Source organism: Aythya fuligula, chromosome 2, assembly GCF_009819795.1.
Source record: "Aythya fuligula isolate bAytFul2 chromosome 2, bAytFul2.pri, whole genome shotgun sequence".
Lineage (NCBI taxonomy): Eukaryota > Metazoa > Chordata > Aves > Anseriformes > Anatidae > Aythya > Aythya fuligula.
Genome location: NC_045560.1, coordinates 43,012,508 through 43,033,227, shown reverse-complemented (window position 1 = coordinate 43,033,227; position 20,720 = coordinate 43,012,508).

Here is a 20,720-nt window from a genome sequence, read left to right as displayed (position 1 = left end):
ACATCTGATAGGTAGTATCTGCTACCACCATCTTGTTTAAACACACAGAAATGGATCCATTTAAATTACACAGCCTCTTACAAAGAGCTTCTTACTCCTTACCTCCTACAAAAACATCCATGCAGACATTCTCAAATCACGCAGAATACAAATGCATATAATCAAATTAGATCCCACTAAGATCATTATTTCTGCTTTGGTTGATTACATTAAAACTGGAGTTTTAAGAATAAGAAAAATGATCTCTTCATCAACATTACTTCTGACCAATTCATAGCCTTCTCTGTTATAGAAATATATATATATATTTCTATAACATTTATATATATAGAAATATATATATATATATATATAATATATATAATATATATATATTATCACAGGAGAAACATGCATTGTATTGCAACATAACATCAATAGAAAAGTCTACATGGCAGGTCCTAGCTAGTATTACACAGTGAAAATCCTTAATTGGTATGGATAACAGCATTAGAAGATAATTTTTGACTTTGGATATTACAGCGTACAAAATAAGTACTGCCTTCCTCTGCATATACTAAATAATGCATATGTATGTTTCTGTATACGTGGTTTTGATGACATTAAATAAGAAATCTTTGTTTTTGAGGGAAAAAAAAAAAAAAAAAAAAAGGATACATAGACACATCTGGAAGACAACCTTCAGAGCTCAGTAAGTGTAGGTCATCTTAGCTAGAATGCACACTCTCACAGCCAAAAGAACTGCCTCATGATGTGCCTGCATTCACTACACTGCAGAGGCTACACAGCTAAACATTGAGATCAGCCTTTCCTTTTCCTCAGAATGGGTGGCATGGGAGAAGGCTATGTTGGCTTTAATCCAGGTAAGAACTGCTTACCTCCAGTTGGCTAGTTGGCCAGGGTCAGAAGTTGATTCTTTGTTCTTAGTGACTTGAACCAGGACTTTGTTATTACACAAACCTTATGTTCTCTCCCTTGTCTTTTCATGGTATTTGTTTCTGAAGGCTGAGTCCTTCACGTACATGAAGTCACAGCAAGATTTGCTTTTGGCTTTGGTGGGAGAGGTATCCTGTGTGAGCACACGGTGAGCTCTATCTCCTTTTAAATTACAACATGTCAACACATTTTTGCAGCTCTATAGAAAGCACTGTAATCTTAAAACAGATGCTTGTTGTAGATAAGCAGAGAATGGCATACTTTCTGCTGATTCTAAATCAAAACAGTGTGATCTCTGCAAGCTATTAAAAACACTCTGGTCTTCTTCACCAGACAACAGCAGTGTAAGGAATACTCTGCTGCCAGTTTGGAGAGCTGTCAGACATTTGTTTCCTAGAGCCAGTATTACCTGTAATTCTTGTAAAATAGTGTTTGCAATACACATGAAGGGAGAACAAAAAATCTAGACTTCTCCAACTATTTCCACTGTTTGACTGCTCATTTTAATCCCTTTGAGAACCATCAAATAAAAAGAGAGGATTTTATTTTTTGCTGATTACCAACTTGCTTTAAAAAAAAAAACAAACAAACACAAAAACAACACAATAACAAACACCACCACCACCACAACAACAACAAAAACAAAGCAAGTCATTACCTTTTCACTCTATTAAAATCTAGTGACTGCTTTCAGTGCATTAATTTAATTAAGCTTCCAAATTTGTTCATAAGCTGTCCAGGTCACAAGAAGAATTAAAAACAAACACTGGTAATGTATTTCTGCATTACTTCTACAGGCAGCTACATTTGCTTGTATGCAGAAGCAAAGCTATCAGGATCCACATGACTGGAAAGGGCATCAGTGAAGTTTGACATTGTTTAAGCTTCTGGAAGCTCTGGTCTGAACTCTGCAGTGCCTGTGCTACTTCAGAATTGGTATGAGAGACACAGGTTTTGTAACTCAAACAACACACAGGTATTAGACATGAAAAGCTCACCACTAAATGTCGTTGATGATTTATGCAACAATAATAGTTATATTTTCAATACACATAATAGATGTGTATATCCCTGGAGACCATAGATTAATAATATCTTATCCACAATTTTCTTATTTATCAATTATTTTGCCCTCATTCTAAATTTGTCCCTCCACTTCCCAGTCCCAGTCAAGCAGCAAAACAAGGGCTAAAATTTAAAATCTCCTAAACCTGTTTGTTCTACATAACTACAATTTCTATTCATTCCAGAAATTCAAAGAAAGGCAGTTTTTCAGCATTTATAAGACGAAACAGAAAACCCACATTCTTTCCTCAGTTTTTGCCACCTCACAGCAAAAACATGACAAGAGAGACACATCATGATTCATTAAATATATCAGTCAGTGCCAAATGTACAGAAACACAGTTTATCAGTGATTAGTTCCCAACAACCCATCCTGACATTCTAATTTTAGCTCAGCAGAGGCTCAGAGACAGAGAAGAGCCAGCCAGAAATACACACATACATACACACTTTGATCCCTTCCTTGATTTTCTGTGAAAGTACAAGTGCAGTGACATTTTTAAATGTGCTGACTTCTTAAAGTAATTTAAAAGTGCTTAATCAAAAATACCATTTACTACAACATAGATAAGTACGAATTCAATGGGGCTGCTATCAACTATGGGAGAGAGACAAGTGAGTTTGTAGACCTTGACTATGAGTTTCCAAACTTTCAAGAGTTTGATAGCTTTTGAATTTAATCTTAACTCTGAATTCCCTGGGCCTTAAAAATCCATGTGTAAACACCTTTCTGCTAACTACAACATTCTTGCAGGAATCTTAATCTGAATTTTAGTACCGTTCATACCAAAACTAAATTGTTACCACTTAATAAGTAGGGCTGTTGAGGCATATGCTGTTTCTGGCACCTTTTCCTTTAGTTCTTTGCTCTACTTCTATGCACAATGAAGATTTTTACACAAAGGTGACTATCAGTACCTTTAATCCGAGCAGTGCTGCAGGCAGAGACACTAGGTTCTTCCTCCTGCTCCCTGCAGGTAGCTCTGTAGGATTCAGGTGTGCAGAAACCTTACATCAACTGTTGCACATTTTCTGTAAATCAATTAACAAAGAATTCATTGCACAGAGCTGTCAATCTAGATATTTTCACAAGTGCTGCAATAAGCTTCTGACAATGAATATCCAAGCGAAGTCATTATAGTAACAAATACTGCACAAAGTCTTGTAAATATTAACGGAGTAACAGACTATGGATCAGGATAGTAGTTCTCAAGTGAGCCTGAAGGGCAATTATTTGAACAAGCAAACAAGCTGTTCTATGTTTGTTACTCACCTTAAAAGTAACATTACTATTCAAATTGCCATAATATCCCTATATGTGAACAGGGAAAAATCTATTCTTTTATGAGACAAATAATATTTTTTTTTTCATGCTTTCAGGCCACCAAAATAAGGGTGGAATTCCTGCATTTCCAAATTATATACAGATATAGTTTGTATATACAGTCTGTATATACAGTACTCTTTCACAGTACTGACTGTGAAACAGTAACCACAAGACCCAGTTTTAAAAACAGAAATATTTCAAAATGTATTCAGACTCATCCTTTCACTAGTGAAGCATTCCTGCATTGACTTATCATTTGTCTGCATGATTTCTCATTTCCTACAGCGGTATTTCCTTTTGCAGTGAAATAATATTGCTATTATTTTCTCACTGTAACCTAGAGAACCGTTTTACATATAACCCCCTGAAACAATTTGGATCTTTATATCCCCTTGTTAATGGACATCCAGTAGCACCAAGTTCACCAAAATCATTCTCTGCATTTCAGTAATATTATCTACAAAGTAGTCTTTGTGAAGAACTCAGGAAACATCGTGTGTGTGCGTGTATGTATGCGAGAGAGATGAATTTCTCAGCGGAAAATAATGATGCAACTGAAAGTATTCTATTCATGTAAAGTTTGGCAAATACTTTTCATTAAAAACTTGCACAACAGTCAAAATTCTTTAAAAGTTTCATTTAAATCTTTTTGTTAAAAATAAGAAAAAAGACCAAGTAAAAGGCTAAAAGGGGTCAAGAAACAGTAAAAACACTAGAAGACTTGTATACCTACCCGATCAACATAGGAAATACTAATATAAGAATGTATATTATATAATATTATAATTAATATAAGAACAAGTCCATTAATATAAGAAAAAGTCCATAAAAGGAATCAACATAAGTAGTCCAAGATTGCTACTTAAATACAATTAAGTAGAAGATGAAACCCATTGTTAGATACCATAAACTGCTTAAATAAATCACTCTTTTATATCTAACAACCCACAGCTGCTAAGAAAACTATAGTGTTATTTGTTTTGCACAATTATGAGAAGTTTTTAGTTTTTCATCTTCTAAAAATGGTTTTTATTTTTTATTGTTTTAGTTTGAGACAACAGAAATGACTAAACACCACTAGCTGAAGGAGCTATGGGATTTTCAGGTTTTATTAGACAAAGATTCAAAGGAAATAATATAGATTTGGAAATTCAGAGAAGGGAATTAGAAAGGTAAGGTTAATAATTTTTTATCTTTATCAGGAAGAAATAAAAAATTAATTTTCACAAAACTGCAAGTTGCCTTTCCATTTTGAGATCTTATTTGTCTTTTAATCTTCACCATCTTTGAAAAATTAGTATAATAGCTGGTGTAGGAACAGAGCATTTTGAGCAGCAGGGGTTTTGACAGTCATACCTGTTCACTACATTCATTTGTAGAGCATGTTAAAAGATGATTAGGTCTTAGCAGCCAATACACCAGCTGTTCCTGGGATACTCAGAGCCTGATGGTGTTACTGTGTATTTAGATGTGTATTAACTTACAAGGCCCACTAAGAGTTTCATACTGCAATAACAAATGCCTTAAAAATGACTCTTGTTCTTTCTACTTCCATGTTAGATGTCATAATGATGAAAAGAGTGGAATGAAAAAGGTATCTTTTTACAGCAGAAATCTATTGGGAGATAGTTGCATATATTATCTCTCTCAGCAGGCGGCCAGGTCATTAAGTCTGCATAGAGCTCTTTCCTGTTGGAAAGAAATTGGTGCAAAGAAATCTATCCTGTTTGCATTTTGACTCAATTCTTCGGATAAGCAAAGGCAGCCTGAAGATTTGCCTCTGCCAATGTTTCCCTCCAAGATAAGAAATCTTCCATGATGGCACCTTTTTAGGTGACAGGGTGAAAGTGTCATGGATCATTTCAGACAGGTGTTATCCTTCAGTCAAGGCAGGTTTCAGTTTTGCAACTGAACAGTGCAAGGCAGCTTAAAGAACCAGCAGACAGGGCTCAGACTTGCTCCTCTGTGATTCTGTATCACTGCAGACATGCTCAATAAAAGAAAGGAGAAAATGCTGTCCAGAAACATAGGGAGAAAGGAAGCCATATGTACAGAATCACCTCATCACCTGTAAACAGTCATTTGGGACCTGATGACCCTCACAGACATTACACTTTCTTAACAGAAGCACTGTCAATCTGCCAACATACCAATCCAAGGGCTGCAGCTAGCTCCAGAAGATGCTGAGAAAAGTGAAATAGATCTTCAGCTTCTCTTTGTAAAGTTGGTATCAAGAGCTTCAATCTTCTTTCCTAGAAGAGTCATTATCTGTGGACTGGATTGGAGGTGCAGTTTAATGGAAAAGATGGAGCGGGAACCTTGTACAAGAAACAACTACGGCTGCAGAGAAGCTAGATTTTAGCTTAGAGGTCTTCTACCCTTTTCCCCAAGCAGCAGCAGGCACAATCAGGGTTAGGAAATCTGATTTATTTCACGTTCTTCAGGTTTCACTTCCTTGGGCTCAGTAGGTCTACAAACATCAACAGCAATATTTTAAATGAAAAGGCAGATACAGCAAGAGTGTCAGATTACATAGAAGCAGTTAATGTCCAGTCCCAGAAAGTTTCCCTCCTTCACACCAAATTAAATCAATAAGATTGAACAGTAATGTCAAATCAGTCAAAAGTAAAGTCAATTCACTTTCATTATTTCAAAGCAACAAATAAATCCATGTCAACCTGTAAAACACAAAATAGGGAAGGAAGAAGCAAAACTGTGGTTTAAACACTGCTATGCTATTACAAATGAATACCTGTCTTCAACAAATGACCATGAGAAATCTGCTGTCCTAACTCTGTAATGTGCTTAGCTACATGAACACTGACTTAGATGTTAGCAATCATTTTCTCACACTGCTAATTAGTTTCAGCTTGTTTTAAAGCAAAGCATGCAATGTTTGAACGGCTAACCTTAGAACCTTTCCATTTTTCAGGAGAGAGGGATGACTATCTCTTACAGCTAGACTACACAGATAATATGTTTTCCATAGGTGCTTCAAATAGGAATCAACACGTGAACAAATTAAGATATTTAGCCAATACTAAGGCATGTGAATTTGGGTCAAGAAGCATGTTACATTTTTAAACTCTACCCATAAAAGTCCTGAACTACATCTTTCTAATCTCCTAGAGTTGCTGGTGACTCAGAACAAACTTCTTCTGAATGACTGGCTCAGTGTCTTATCAAAGCAGAGGTTATAACAGTCTCAGGAATAAATTAAATAGCACTTTCACTTCTGTGAAAGTTGGAGTGCTTTGTGTTTGTTGCTAGATCTGCAAACTGTATGGATAAGCTTGGTTGATACGTCACATAAGCAGGGTAGCATTATTTTCACAGAAGAAAAGACCACTCAATTTTTTCTTCACAGAAAAAAAAAAAAAAAAAAAAAGGGAAAAAAAAATACTATTTTACTTTTGACAATTGTCTTGTTTTCCACTTATCAGAAACTGGAATCTCTACAACAAGACATGAAAGTCCTAGTTTGAGAAATCCTGTTTCCTCTAACTTCTCTAACTCTCACAGGATGTGTACATCCTGCATGGAGACTTAAGGACACTTTCTGTATAAATACAGGAATGGTGACCTGGGTGAGGATTTTATGCCCTTGTTTCAAGACAAAATTCTAACCCATCCCCCCTGCAGCTAAGCAAACTAATTGAGGAAAAATGTATTGCAGACTTATAGGTTCTCCCAGGGCTGTAGAAAACCTCATATAGCTTTTCCAGCTGACTTTGCAGTTGATTTACATGCTCTTACCAAATCAGCGGTCAGAATCTGACACAAAATATCTTCTGCAAGCTTTGATTCCTTATTCATAACGTTTTCTTCATTTATATTCTGTTGAACCAAGCAACCCAGGATTTCCTCTCCCTTTGTTGGATAGCTTCCTGTTGTGCAGCTGCCTTCTGTAATGTCAAAACATATGAGTCAGGTGTTGCCCAAAGATTATGTTGCCCAAGTCCACCAAACTTAATCAGATTTGGGTGTTTAATACTTTTAGCATCTCTGAATACCTAAGCTTAAACATCAAAACCTTCTGTAATGATCCAACTCTTCCTCTTCCCCAGACAACTTCTTGCCAAGTAAAGATTCAGTATGACTTGCTTTGCATCTTACACACTGCAATATATTGAAAGATTTATCTTTTCTTCTTTAGTGGAGCAGGAAAAGACTTTACTGCATCAGTCTTATACGAGCAGGTTTCACTCTATGTATAATTACATATCTTTCTTGCCTTCCCATCTGAGCTAAATCAATTCTTGTGATGGCAGAGTCTGTACTCTGACTCTGCATTTGAATAAAGCATCAGTTGTATTGAATGTGCTGGAATTGGCAGATGGTTGGTCAGTCTTTCAGTTTGATATTAATTGCTTCATTGAGATCCCTTTCAGAGAACTGAGGACAAAATGCATAGTGTCTTATTACATTAAGAAAAAAATCACATCTGAAATTCTTTGATGGAAGACTCATCTGCTTGGCAGACAATGGACTTTCTCCCTAAGAGTTAAAAACTGACCAGAAAATTCCATGATTTAAAGACCACTTTGTTTCCTTCCAGTCAGAAACCAAAGTTACACATCATTTTGCCTGGAGGAAAAAGTAAAATAAAATTTGCTATTACTGTTTGAACAATTCTTTATTATTATTATTATTATTATTATTATTATTATTATTATTATTATTATTATTATTATTATTATTGTCTTTTTTTTTTTTCTCCTGGAAAATAGATATATAGTTTATTATCATCATCATTATTATTGAAATACATCACTACTCGTTTATGATCATGTCCAGCCGTGTTCACATGTGCCTTGCAATGACTCCTGTTGGAGAACACTGTAGTTGACAGTAACAGAATTAGGTAAAATCAGGAATATTCTGCACTTGTCTAATGACTGGACATCTAGAAGAATGAGGGCTATAGTTCTGCTCTTTATGTATTATGGTGGGTCTGCTGTTGGAGCTAAAGAGTTTTCAAGTATAAAAGGTATTCTCAGGAACAATCCAACATACTTGTAGTTATATGCATGCTTCACATCAAACGCAATTTTTCCTTCAGTATATTAAACATGTGTCTAGCACCTCAAAATCATTATGTATGATTTAATCTCAAATTCATTACTTCACAGATATGTAAAATGTATGTCGCATCATTTATTCATTGGTCATTAAAAATACATAAAATAGCTTTAAGCTTTTTTAGAGTGTGGCGCCCTTTCTTCTGATAGTTACGTATTGCTATTTCCATCATAGCAATTACAGCAGGTGCCAAATGGCACCTATTTCTTTTTGATATCTTATGCAGTATTTAAGCAAGTAGCATGTCCGCTCACCCTAAATATTTTTTGAGAAGAGATAATCAATTAATACTGGAAGCTCTCTACTTCTGCCCCTGTAGAGATATACTGGATAACTGAGCTAAATATCTTGTCACCAGAGTGAGTCTCTGACATCAAAGGACTCAACTTTCTATTCTGTTCCAATGTTCTCCCTTCTGCACTTCTCTCTGGGTCTTCTCCACAGTAATTTCCTTTCCATAAGCAGATAACAGTTCAGTGGACACTCCAGGTTTCTCCTCCTCCTATCCCACTTCTGAGGATACAGTGCATAGTATCTGAACCTCACGCACAGCCTGTCCAAATCATGAATGTCTTAACTTCTGGCATTTGTTTACAAAAAACTTGGAGGTACAGCAGTAACACACATGGTGTTTTTGAGTGAAATTCCTTGCTCAGTCTCAGGGCCAGATCCTGTCTTAGCAAGAGTCACTCTAGCTCCGTTAATTTTGAATGGACAATGTAAATTTACACCAGCCAAATCTTTGGCTTTAGAAAGTCAAGAGGCTTCTTGGCACCTCACATGCTTCACATGGAAAGACTGATACACCTGGGACCAACACAGATTTAAAAAAGGTTTTTCCTCTAAGCTGAGCTTTCTTAGGTAAACAATAAAAATGGCTTAGTCGTATGTTGTTACATTTTGTTCTGTAACTGAGAAGTAGATGTTAATGTCGGATATTATTGACATTGGCTAAGGTTCTTCATTGCAGTAAAACACTAAGTCCACACAGAAGAACCACCAGAACAGCACTGATGGCCACTTGGATACTGTGGGCTCACACAGCTGTATGGGAGATGGGCCAGTCAGGTCCAGGGCTTCTTGGCCCCCTTGAGCTACCTCTGCACTGGAGAATACCACCATCAGTAATCCTTTTGCCTGTCATCTGCCCACTCCCAAATTAATTCTGCCCACAGTTGTCCTATTATATGAAACCAGCTGGTGCAAAACATGGCAACAACCATCTCCAAAACAGCAAAACCAAGGCAGCAATATCAACCATCCTTGCATTTGGCTTTTAAAAGTTAGCTCGGCTCAGTGATTGTTATTATGCTTGCAGACTGAATGTACAAGATGAAAATGTTGTGATGATATCACCTTCAATAAATCCTGTGTTGTTATGTGGTATTGAAACAAGACTCTTTGGGAAAGGTAGTTTTGCTACTCTCTGTGTAGTAGTACTCTCTGTAAAAGGTCTCATACCATTTCAGTTTGGATCTACAAACAACAGAGACATTCTTGTTGCCTTTGACAATAGCTTCAGTATGCCTCTCTCCTGCTACCTAAGTTTGTACTGCAATAACAAGCCAAAACCAAAGTGGTTTTAAGAATGGGCATTTTATTACAAATGTCAAGAAGGTGTTTGGGGGTTGGAGTTAGATGACCTTTAAGGTCCCTTCCAACCAAAGCCATTCTATGATTCGATCTAACAATCAATGGGGACACGGAGGAGGGATGGCAAGAATGTTGCTTGGACATCAAGCAGCCATAGCAAGTATTTCCAGAAAGAAAAACAAGGTGTGACCAAAGATGCTGAAAAGCTTTAGGTAGTGCAGTGGGCTTCTCAGGGGAGCTAATTATAGCCTGGGCTACTGCAGCTTTGTTGCCTCCATTTTTGAAGCTAGTTTTGGTGCAGTTTAGTTATGTATACAGACCCAATCATGCAAGGTACCTGGGTACACAGCATTTTATCCCATGGTATTCCAGCCCAGAGAGCTGCACTGAAGCTGACAGACAGCCAAGTAAGATTAGTTAGACACAATCACAAAATTCTGCCTGGAGTAATTAAGAAAGGAGAGACAATCGTATCAGCTAAACGTTTAATCATGCAGATAAGATGGCAAATAAAACTACAGAGGAGCTAAGAGGAAGGATTATTTTCTTAGCAAGATTACCTGTCCCATCCTTACAGCAAAACCAAGCCAACAAGTGAACAAAAGCTTATTGTCAGAAAGAAGTTCTGTAAGAAATATTCCTAAAACAGGAGAAAGCATGTTTGGCCACAGAAGCGAATGAGGAGGTTGACACACTCAGCAGAATTTCTAAGCTTATGAATAAAGATGACAACTGAGTGAGAAGAGAGCCAAAACTTGGAGTAAAAACTACATAGCAATATTCACACCTCTAATGAAGCCAGGGAATTTCTGGCTCCACATCTTTTGTCTTTTAAATATGACACTTTTGGCATTTTGCCTTTTTGTGCATGTGTGTTTTGGTAGCGAAAAGAAATCCTACCTTTAAATAATGTTTCAGCTTGCTATTTCCAATGAAACATCCTGCTAACAAACTCTGAGGCCAGGGCAACCTGCACATCAAAGAGCTGGACCCAAAGAGAAGCAAAACCAAAATTAGACCAGAGTGAATTGTATCTTCCTGAACAGCATCCTGCTGTACACACAGGTTATTCTTTTCAATATACAGGTCTCCAATTCACTCTTGGGCATACTGATGCTCCTATATATTTCTTTCTTGATGTACTTGGGAATTAAGTTGTAACTGAAGTCTAAGACATTTCTCATTGGGTCCATAAATTCATTAGATAGGAAATGGTAAAGGATAACATGAGAACTTACTCTATTGATTCCTGCTTCCTTATAAAACACCGTGGCAACCCAAATCTATTTTCTGCAGACTATTGTGCAACAATCTTGCTGGAATCATCATGTTTGGTCAGATGTGCTCTTAAAAGTTTTTCTAATACAACACTTGCAATGATTTTAGCATTTAATAAACAGAAAAATGTTGTAACAAACACAAATGTTTGTAAATGGTTACAGGTGGATTGCCTCAGGGGTCTTTCCTGGGTTTGGAGAAAGAGATAGATTTACATGGATGCTCACCAAGTCTGCAGATGACCTGAAATGGATGGGAGGGGGTGAATCTGATATGCTCAAGGACAGGGCTACCATGCAGAAGCTTGACAGGAGGAATGAGCTGACAAGAAACTCCTGAAATTCATCTGGGACAGATGCCATGCCCTGTGTCTGGAACAGTCTAAGACCCAGCAGGGGACAGACTGGGACTGCCTGGCTGGGAAGCAACCCTGTGGAGAAGGACACAAGGGTCCTGGGGGCCAGCTGGGGACAGTTAGAGATGAGGGCTAACAGCACCCTGGGCTTTGCCAGCAGGCGAACAGCCAGAAAATCAAGGGAAGCAGTTATTTCTCTCTGGTCAGCAACTGCTCCGCTGTGTCTGGAATACAGGCTTCAGCTTTTGCCCCCCCAGTACAAAAAAGATGTCAATAACCTGCAGGCAAGTTCAGCAGAGTGCTCCCAAGACAGGAAGGGCTGAGGCACTTGCCCTGTGAGGAGAGGCTGAGGGAACAAGGGTTGTTCAACCCTAAAAAGGGGTGGCTGGCTTCAGGAGACCTGCTGTCCCCAGAACCTATGAGAGGTTATTGAGAGCACAGTGGTGAACAGTCTTTACTGAGGTCAACAGTGGCAGAATGGGAGACAGTGACTGTGAGTTGGAATTAGGAGATTTTGCCTGGACAAAAATAAATAAATAAATAAAATACTATATGGAAAATTAAGCACTAGATCATGGACCTAGAGGGATTTTACATTCTTGGAGGTTTTCAGGCCCAGTAGGATGAAGCCCTGAGCAATGTGGTTCTGTCAATACAGGCCCCTCATAGGTTGCAATGTGTTCTCTTCCTCTGGCACTATTGCTCATCCTACTACCCCAGCTTCTCTAGCTGCGCATGAATTCCTTTTGAGGGGATCTAGCTGATAAAACATATTAGTTTAAAACAGAATTTGTTATTAGCAAGAACAAAAGAAGCGAGTTTGGGGAGGAGGTGTACTAACTATGCTGCAGTGCTGAGGCAGCAGAAAATAACCACTGTATGCCCACACAGTTAACAACTGAAGCGATTTAAACTCTGGGATTGGACACATAGACATCAGCTTTGATGTATGCTGGGAATTTCATTCTATAGAATTAATTTTCATGACAGAATATGTTTGCCCACTCTATGTTCACCAGTGCTGATTGTTTTGCTCATTTCCTTCAGAAACCCTTCCCCTTTACAGACAATCCTCCCACTGACAAATGAGAAAATTGATCCACATCCTTCAGCTTGGTACTGACATTAAAGGGGATAGTTTGTAATAAGCTGTAATAAGATAGGGGAATAGTTTGTAATAAGGTCTGCTTTGCAAAGAGGCCATTAAGTTACAAATATACATGTCTCCCTATCAACATACGTTACTAGAGACTATTTCCCAGATACCTTCTTGATTCTCTAAGAAGATTACGTTTGACTATAAAGGAAAGGAGACACTTAACACGTTTTGAATTTTGAGAACTTATATTGTAGTCAGAATGAAAAGTTAGATTATCTTGCTGTGGCAACAAATAAGCTTTCACTTTATCAGTTTAAAACTCTATTTCTTCTGCAGCCCACATCTGGAAAATGCCAGTATACTTGCTTGATATTCTGAAAAATAGCAGCATGCCATATTGTCCCATGGGAGCCCATTTCATTCACTGACTTTGCAGATGTTTTCCATGTGGAACTTTAAGGCTGAGCTGCTGAATGTTCTCTGTCAGTTCATGAGGACCTTCTCTCCCTCCTTAAGTGGAGGACAGCTTTGGGATTTCCCTGCCTTGTGGTACAGTGGGTGTAGGCTCCTTGGTTGAAAATGGGATGTATGGTGAGTGTAGCAAACATCTTGGCGGCAGAGCTGTCCCTACAGCGCACGCTGCTGAAGAGAGTTTCCTGTTTGAGTCAGCCAGAATTCTCCCCGGGGCTTTTCCTGTGGTACAACTCCTCAGTAAGCACAGACCTCAGAGTTACAGCTGGGCCCTATTGGATGCTATTCTTATCTCTGCTGTAGGCTACGAGATACGACAATATGCAAATGGAAAATCCTCGTGGTTGCTACCAATACTTTCCAGACTAAAACTTGAACCACTAACATTCAAACCATAAAGGACCTATTTCAGTCTGAGTATATCAGTTAACTTCTAGGGAATTATATTGCCCAGAAAGAATTTTTCCCCTAATCCTGAAAGCAGCTAACACAAACAGCCACACAGAAGCTGTGTAGGTCATCAATTTTTTAGCTTATTTTGCATCTAGACCAACTTCATCTACTGGATTTAATGAGTGTTGATTTAATTTCACGGACTGTTATTTCCTCAGTGACCCTGAACCACAGAAAAATCTCATGAGGAAAGAGTTCTCTGTTTCCACGTGGTAAAAATTAGGTGTACCATCATTCTCCACCTGCCTTTCTTTTTGTCAGGATCATGCACTTTGTTGTGGTTTCATCAAAAAAAAAAAGAAAAAAAGTGAAATACAATTTATTAGTTATGATTCAAGTAAGAAAGGGTTTGTGGGTTTGGATGTAGTAACCTGGACTGTCTGTAAAAGTGGAGGTTTGTGGGAACTGCTTTAGTATATGCAGCGAGGTTGAGCATTCCAGTTCTCAGAGTTATTTAGTCTAACTTGGAAAATATAAGCCTTGTTTTTCTTAATGGGGCTTGCTTCTTACTAAATTGTCCATAATAAGTGGCATGGGCTATTAGCAGCTATTGGCTACCAGTCTCTGCAATCCCCAAACTCTCTGATAATCACAGAATCACAGAATTTCTAGGTTGGAAGAGACCTTGAGATCATCGAGTCCAACCTCTGACCTAACACTAACAGTCCCCACTAAACCATATCCCTAAGCTCTACGTCTAAACGTCTTTTAAAGACTTCCAGGGATGGTGACTCCACCACTTCCCTGGGCAGCCTGTTCCAATGTCTAACAACCCTTTCGGTAAAGAAGTTCTTCCTAACATCCAACCTAAAACTCCCCTGGCGCAACTTTAGCCTATTCCCCCTTGTCCTGTCACCAGGCACGTGGGAGAACAGACCAACCCCCACCTCGCTACAGCCTCCTTTAAGGTACCTGTAGAGAGTGATAAGGTCGCCCCTGAGCCTCCTCTTCTCCAGGCTGAACAAGCCCAGCTCCCTCAGCCGCTCCTCGTAGGACTTGTTCTCCAGGCCCCTCACCAGCTTCATCGCCCTTCTCTGGACAATATATTTAATTGTGTTGAAATTAAATAGCATTCTAAAACCCCACCAATTTTGCAAGTGTTGATTGTAAGACAGAAATAAGTAGAGCTGAGAAGAAAGACTTGACTGTCTTACCTCATACAGCTCTGTAATGAAGAACATAAAGGCATTCTGTATATTCTTCCTGGTGAAAAAGACCTCTAGAAGATATAACATTCATGTTCAGTGATGAAGTTTGGAAGACTAAGTAAGAGACAGCAATATGGTGTGGAAGCTAGGCATTAAACAGCCTTATGGCACAGCATGCTTTAAACAAAAGAAACAAAAAACATTGTATGGTGTAAAATTCCCTTTGTAATGGGGCTGCTTACACTAAATATAAATCGATACAAGATGAACTCCAGCACAGAACCACTGAACGAGTGCTGTCCTACTTAGTAAAAGCCAATGTGATATTTGAGAAACTGAACTCTTTCCTTCTCAAAGCATTTCCAAAGCTATACTGTTGGCTGCAACGCAGATAGAGTAATGCAGCTAGATGGGATGCTGCTTGCAAGCTGAAGAACCCACAAAGTCTTTATTCTTTTCTTTTTGTGTCTGAAGGTATTCACAGAGATATAATACTGTTACAATCTACACTTGACCATGCCTCTATCCTACGCCACTACACTACACACAGCTTTAGCGAGACCTATACTGAAAAAAAAACAAAAACAAAACTTAATGGAGAGGATGAGTTTCATTTGTGGTCCAGTAATTAAGAAAAATATTTTTCTTTTGAATAGAAAACAAAATAAAACTGTGCATTCTTGAGGTTACGGTTACGTTTCTGTTAAGTTGCATTTAGTTGTTTCTGAACCCACCTGAGGTAGGGTGACAGAAGCTGGTTTTTTTGATTATTTTGGTACTGAAACCTCTGTGTTAGCCACTTAGCTGAACAGTGCAGGCAGACTTTCAGATACTTTGGTGGTAAGCATGATATACAGAACAACCTTATCCACAACCGTGCTCTCATAATGCCTATGCCCAGACACTGAAAACCACAAAGCATTTTGTGCCAGTAACAGCAAGAAAGATCTGGTCCTTAAGTACCATTCAGAGTAAGTCACAGAAAAAAGTCTGACAATTTAGAAAGATTTTTTTTTTTTTTAATATTTCTTTTCTATTCCTTTTTGATGGAGCTAGGTTGCATAGTCCTTGCCTTTGTTGGAGTCAAAGAAAAATTATGTATTTATTTTTCTTTGTATTCCCTCACTAGCTGTGAAGTATTTTCAATACATGCCAGTTTTAATAAAAAGACAATAATAAATTTAAGATTTCTCCAAATACAAAAAATAAAATCAGAAAGTTCTGGCCTTTACTTCTTTTCCTGAAATATTCTGCAACCCCTCAAGATAGCATCTACCCTCCATGTTATTGCTGATGGGAATTATGTCCTCCTGTACTATGAGCTATCCATCCCCTCCTTCCTGGGGCTGACCAGACAAATATCCTCAGGTAGGTCCAGAGCTAGAATAAAAGTTGTTTATGAAGTTTATTTTTTCCTTCCGAGGAACTTGTTACAGAACAAGGTATAAAAATAACAGAATAATGGATGAAGTAGTTTTGAGTTTCCCTTTGAATACAAATGAGAATTATTTGCACAGCATTGGTTCTTAAATTTGGTTAAAAAGCTGAGTCATCTGATTGAGGATAAAATTGTGGTGAGGCAGATTAATCATTTTTCAATGAATCCCCCTTTCTTTGGGGGAGCTGTCTTCTTTGCAGATTGGGTGCTTGACTGTAGAATCATTACCTAGGAAATGTCCTCCCACTGACATCCATGAAACTAGTGAAAGATTCATAGACTGAAGACTGACTGAAGGATTGAACTGAAGTTTATTACCATCCTCTAGTAGGATCTGATTCTGGTTTACAACAGCAGCAAGATTTTTCTGATTAACCCGAGGAGAAGCAGGATAGAACCCAAAATTGATGATGTGATTAATATTCCTATCACAGTGATGCTCCAGTGAGTTTCATTAAAATGGATCCTGAAATTGTAGCTATAGAGCTGCTCTTCCTCGCTTCATCTATGTCCAAGTCCAGGTCTCATGAAGATTCAGTACCTGAGAAGTAAGTAGAAGCTAAAGGCCACCAGGTCTCTTGCTGGTATACACTGCCTCAGCTCCACTGCAGGGCAACAGAGCTCCAGCAGTTTACACTGGCTGAAGCTCAGGACCTTCCAGATGAAATATTTTGGCAAATTCAAAGACAAGGCAGTGCCCATGCACCACAGAGCAGCCTCACAATCTTCCATTTCTTTTGTACTCAGGGGATGTGCAGGTACTAAGGGGAAAGGAGGAATGAGTTAAGAAACAGGAACTACATCATGATGATTGTGCTGAAGGAAGAAATAGCTAAGCAGAATTGAGTCATAAAGAAATACCATCTGGGGCAGCTGGGGTGGGGGGAATCCCATCATGTTAGGTGCCTCAATAAGGTTAATGAACAGTGAAAAACGTGAAACAGGATACAAAAAGCAATGCATGGCAAACACCAGTGACATAACTATGGCCCTTTTGTACATTTCCTATCAAAATTCAAACATGTGAAAATAGAACTGCAACAATCCATTTCAGAGCACATAGTTTTTTTATAAATCTTGTTTTATGCCTACTGGAAATTACCAAAGTGCTTTTTGCACAAAAGAAACTTTAAAGGTCAGCTTGAAAACACTTTGAAACCTGTTAGCTGAAGGGGAGGTGTAAGTTTCACATTGCTCCAAACCTCACTCGCTGAGCTGTAGGACTGTCAGCTATTTTCTCACAGAGGTGAGCATCTCTTCCGTGAAGCAACCCAGAGAATTTCATTGCCATCCACTTTTTGTGGGGATCCTATAACAACATCATCTGTTGGGGGTGCCCAGGGTCATTGATTTCTTAGCTATCTTTCATATTTGCAAGCAGCTATGCTGCTTGGGAACTCACTGCAAATATATTTGTGAGTGTGTACTTGTGTGTGTTTGTGCATTTGCCAATACTCTTGGCACAGACAGAATGCATCTGGCTCAAAGAAACTACAGGATATCTACTCTGACAGCATTCCAGTATTAGTAATGACATTCAACTGAGGCAGACATATCTATGGAACAATCATGCATTTGTCTCATCTTTTGAATCAGGGATGCTAACTTGAATTGGAAAGGGCAAGGCCTTTCATAGCGCTCATGAAGCAGTTGGGAGTAGGAGATCTAGAAGGCTAAGTTTTTTTCCATCTTGTTCTTTGGAGCCTAAATATGCAAGAAAGGAGTATAGCCTGAGGGAGACTTTGCTCATTCCTAAGCCTCTAACCTCAAAATAGAGAGTCTGGAGTCAGCTAAGTCTCCCTGACAACAGAGGTAAAAAAAATAAATAAAAATAAATGGAACTGGCATTCCAAATTATTTGTATTTTGGATTATAATTTCGCTCTCAAGTGGGGAATAAATTGAATCTACAGTCAGTGATAAAGAAATGATCTCTTGTCCACTGCAAAAACAACATATATATAATGGAAGAACTTGTAGACAAAGCCTTCTGACCCTGGGGGGCATGGCAGAAAGTGTTGGGTGTGCCAGGGCAGGAAACAGCACTTATCCTGTGGCATTCTGGGGTCCTCTCTGAGCCAGGAAATGCCATCACAACCTGCAGCAGATAAGATAAAGAGCTCTAAAGAGGGCTGCAGAATCTTTATGGGAAATCAGTTGTTCAAGTAACTGCTTATGTTCTGTGTATTTAGAGAAGTTGTACCCTTTTCCTCACTAAGTCCCTACATGCTAGCAACACTGCTGCCATTTCCTCACACCTCTCCCAAGCCTCCACATCTTTGTGTTATGGAAAAAAAAAAAAAAAAAAGGAAGTGAAGAATCCAAGAATCCATCATCTAAATACAAGCTCTCTCCCCCACTCTAGTGCAGTTTCACTAACTGATAAAAGGAAGAGTTAAAGTGAAAGGAAATGGAGTATGACATCAGAGCCGAGGCCAAGTCCTTTATTTGTTTTCTTGCTGAGGCTAAACTCAAGGAAGTCAACTGGATCCTTGCCTGAGTAAGTACTGAACAGAATTAAGGAAGGGTTTGAAGACTGGGTCTCTGATGATTAGGTCAATGCCTTCCACATAATCCCAAGTGCTTAAATGAGCACAGAGGAAAAAAAGGAAACTGAATCCCTTAATGCTTCCCATCACTGACTCAGGCAGGAGGACTTCAGTACTTCTGTGAGAAGCACTGCTGTTCTCATCAGAAGGATGCTACAAAGAGAGCTGATACAAGCCCACCAAAATGAGAACAAGACTGGGGGTTGGCAGCTGCAGCCAGGTGACTGAGAAACTTAAAATACAACCAATTGCAGTTTTGACTGACACCCCTCCCTTCAAAATCACTGTGAAGCATGAGGCTGTATGCATACATCTCCTCTGCAATGCTGAGAGCACCGCGGGGTTTCAGTAACTGCCTAAGGACACAAGTTAAGTGCCTATACCACCTCTTTTGGTAAATTCTTTGCCTGATTCAGTGAAGGCCAAGACTGGGTTTGCCAAACCTTCACTGAAACTTGCGTACACCAAGCAAATTATACAGTTACAATTAAACAAGCGGCTGCTTTTGCCTACATATATGAAACCTGTACAAAGCAGACTGGCTCTGCTAACACAATACCATACCAAAAGTTCCCCCAAAGAAACCATCAAAAGTATTGGAAGAGAACAATTACGATGAGGAAAATTAAGCAGTAAGTGACCCTGGTCAGTCTCCACAGAACTAGAGAGCATTTTTCTTGGATTTAAATATTATAGCCAAATTTTGTATTGATTCATCACCCAGAGAGTCTTATTGACTCCAATACAGTTGTACTAATCCCAGACAACCCCGACTGTCCAACGTCCTTCCCTTGGCTCCCTATTTCTTCCCTTCCAGTTGTTTTCTTCCCACCTCATCAAGCATGCCTTGAGCTAATTCAATGGCAGGAGTACAAACGCAACACTGCAGGACTGACCAGCTTTATGTATTCATAGCCACAGAAGCCAGAGAGAGTCAGTAATCCTGGAATCAACTGATTAGACTGCACATAAAGCCAAACTTAATTCCATTGTTTTGCTGCCTGCAGCAGCGGTTGGGAAATGAAAGCTATTAGTAATCCCCTTCTGTGTTGCTATCACTGTAAATAAGTGTTTTCAGTGGATTACCCAAGGATGTAAATTTCATATTTTGAAACTTCCTTATTGCTGTATAAGCTATGAGTTTAAATTAAGCTGTAAGAGGTAACGGATATATAACCAAGAGCGCTCAGTGTGTAAGTTCTGCTTCAAAGGGCTTCATTAAAGACTCAGATTATAGCATCAGTGAGCAGATTTATATTTATACTGTCAGGTTGATCTGAAACAAACAAGGTCTTTCTAAACAAGAAAGGAACTTAAATGGATTAAATCAGCTATCCTTGCTTTGTACAAATATACTAACAGTTCTGCTTCACCCTGTTTCCTCCCATGCACGTCACTTGTTAGCATGATTTATTTATTATATTAAGTCTAGGAAAAATATTCATTTGCTTAGGACTAAACTCATAGGAACAGAAAGTGCCGAGGTAGGCACTTGATGGTTTGGCTGGCAGCTGGACTGCATCTTCATTGCAGGCTGTCAGGAACTGGCGTGTGACTCCACTTAGCGTGACGGGGAACCTCACACCCACAGCTCCTGGTGCTGAGAGACTTTGCATGCTGAGCGTGTCTGTCACTGAGCTTTTCTCACCTTGAGGAAGATTGGAGCCAAGTGCTCTGGGATGCTTTTGTGTGCCATCGACTGATGCAGGTGAGCAAGTTGTCAGCCAAATGGGTCCAGTCTGGGAACTCTGCCAGAAGGAGGAGGAGGCAGAGAAGAGCCCCTTTCTGATAGCTGTAACTAAAGAAGCTGTTCCTACAGGGCTCATAAAGGATTGTTGGCATTACCACAGGGAGCTGCTAACAGAAGGTGAGACTTTAGCTTTATCAGTTTTTTTTTTTTTTAAAAAATGCTATTTCACTATGCAGC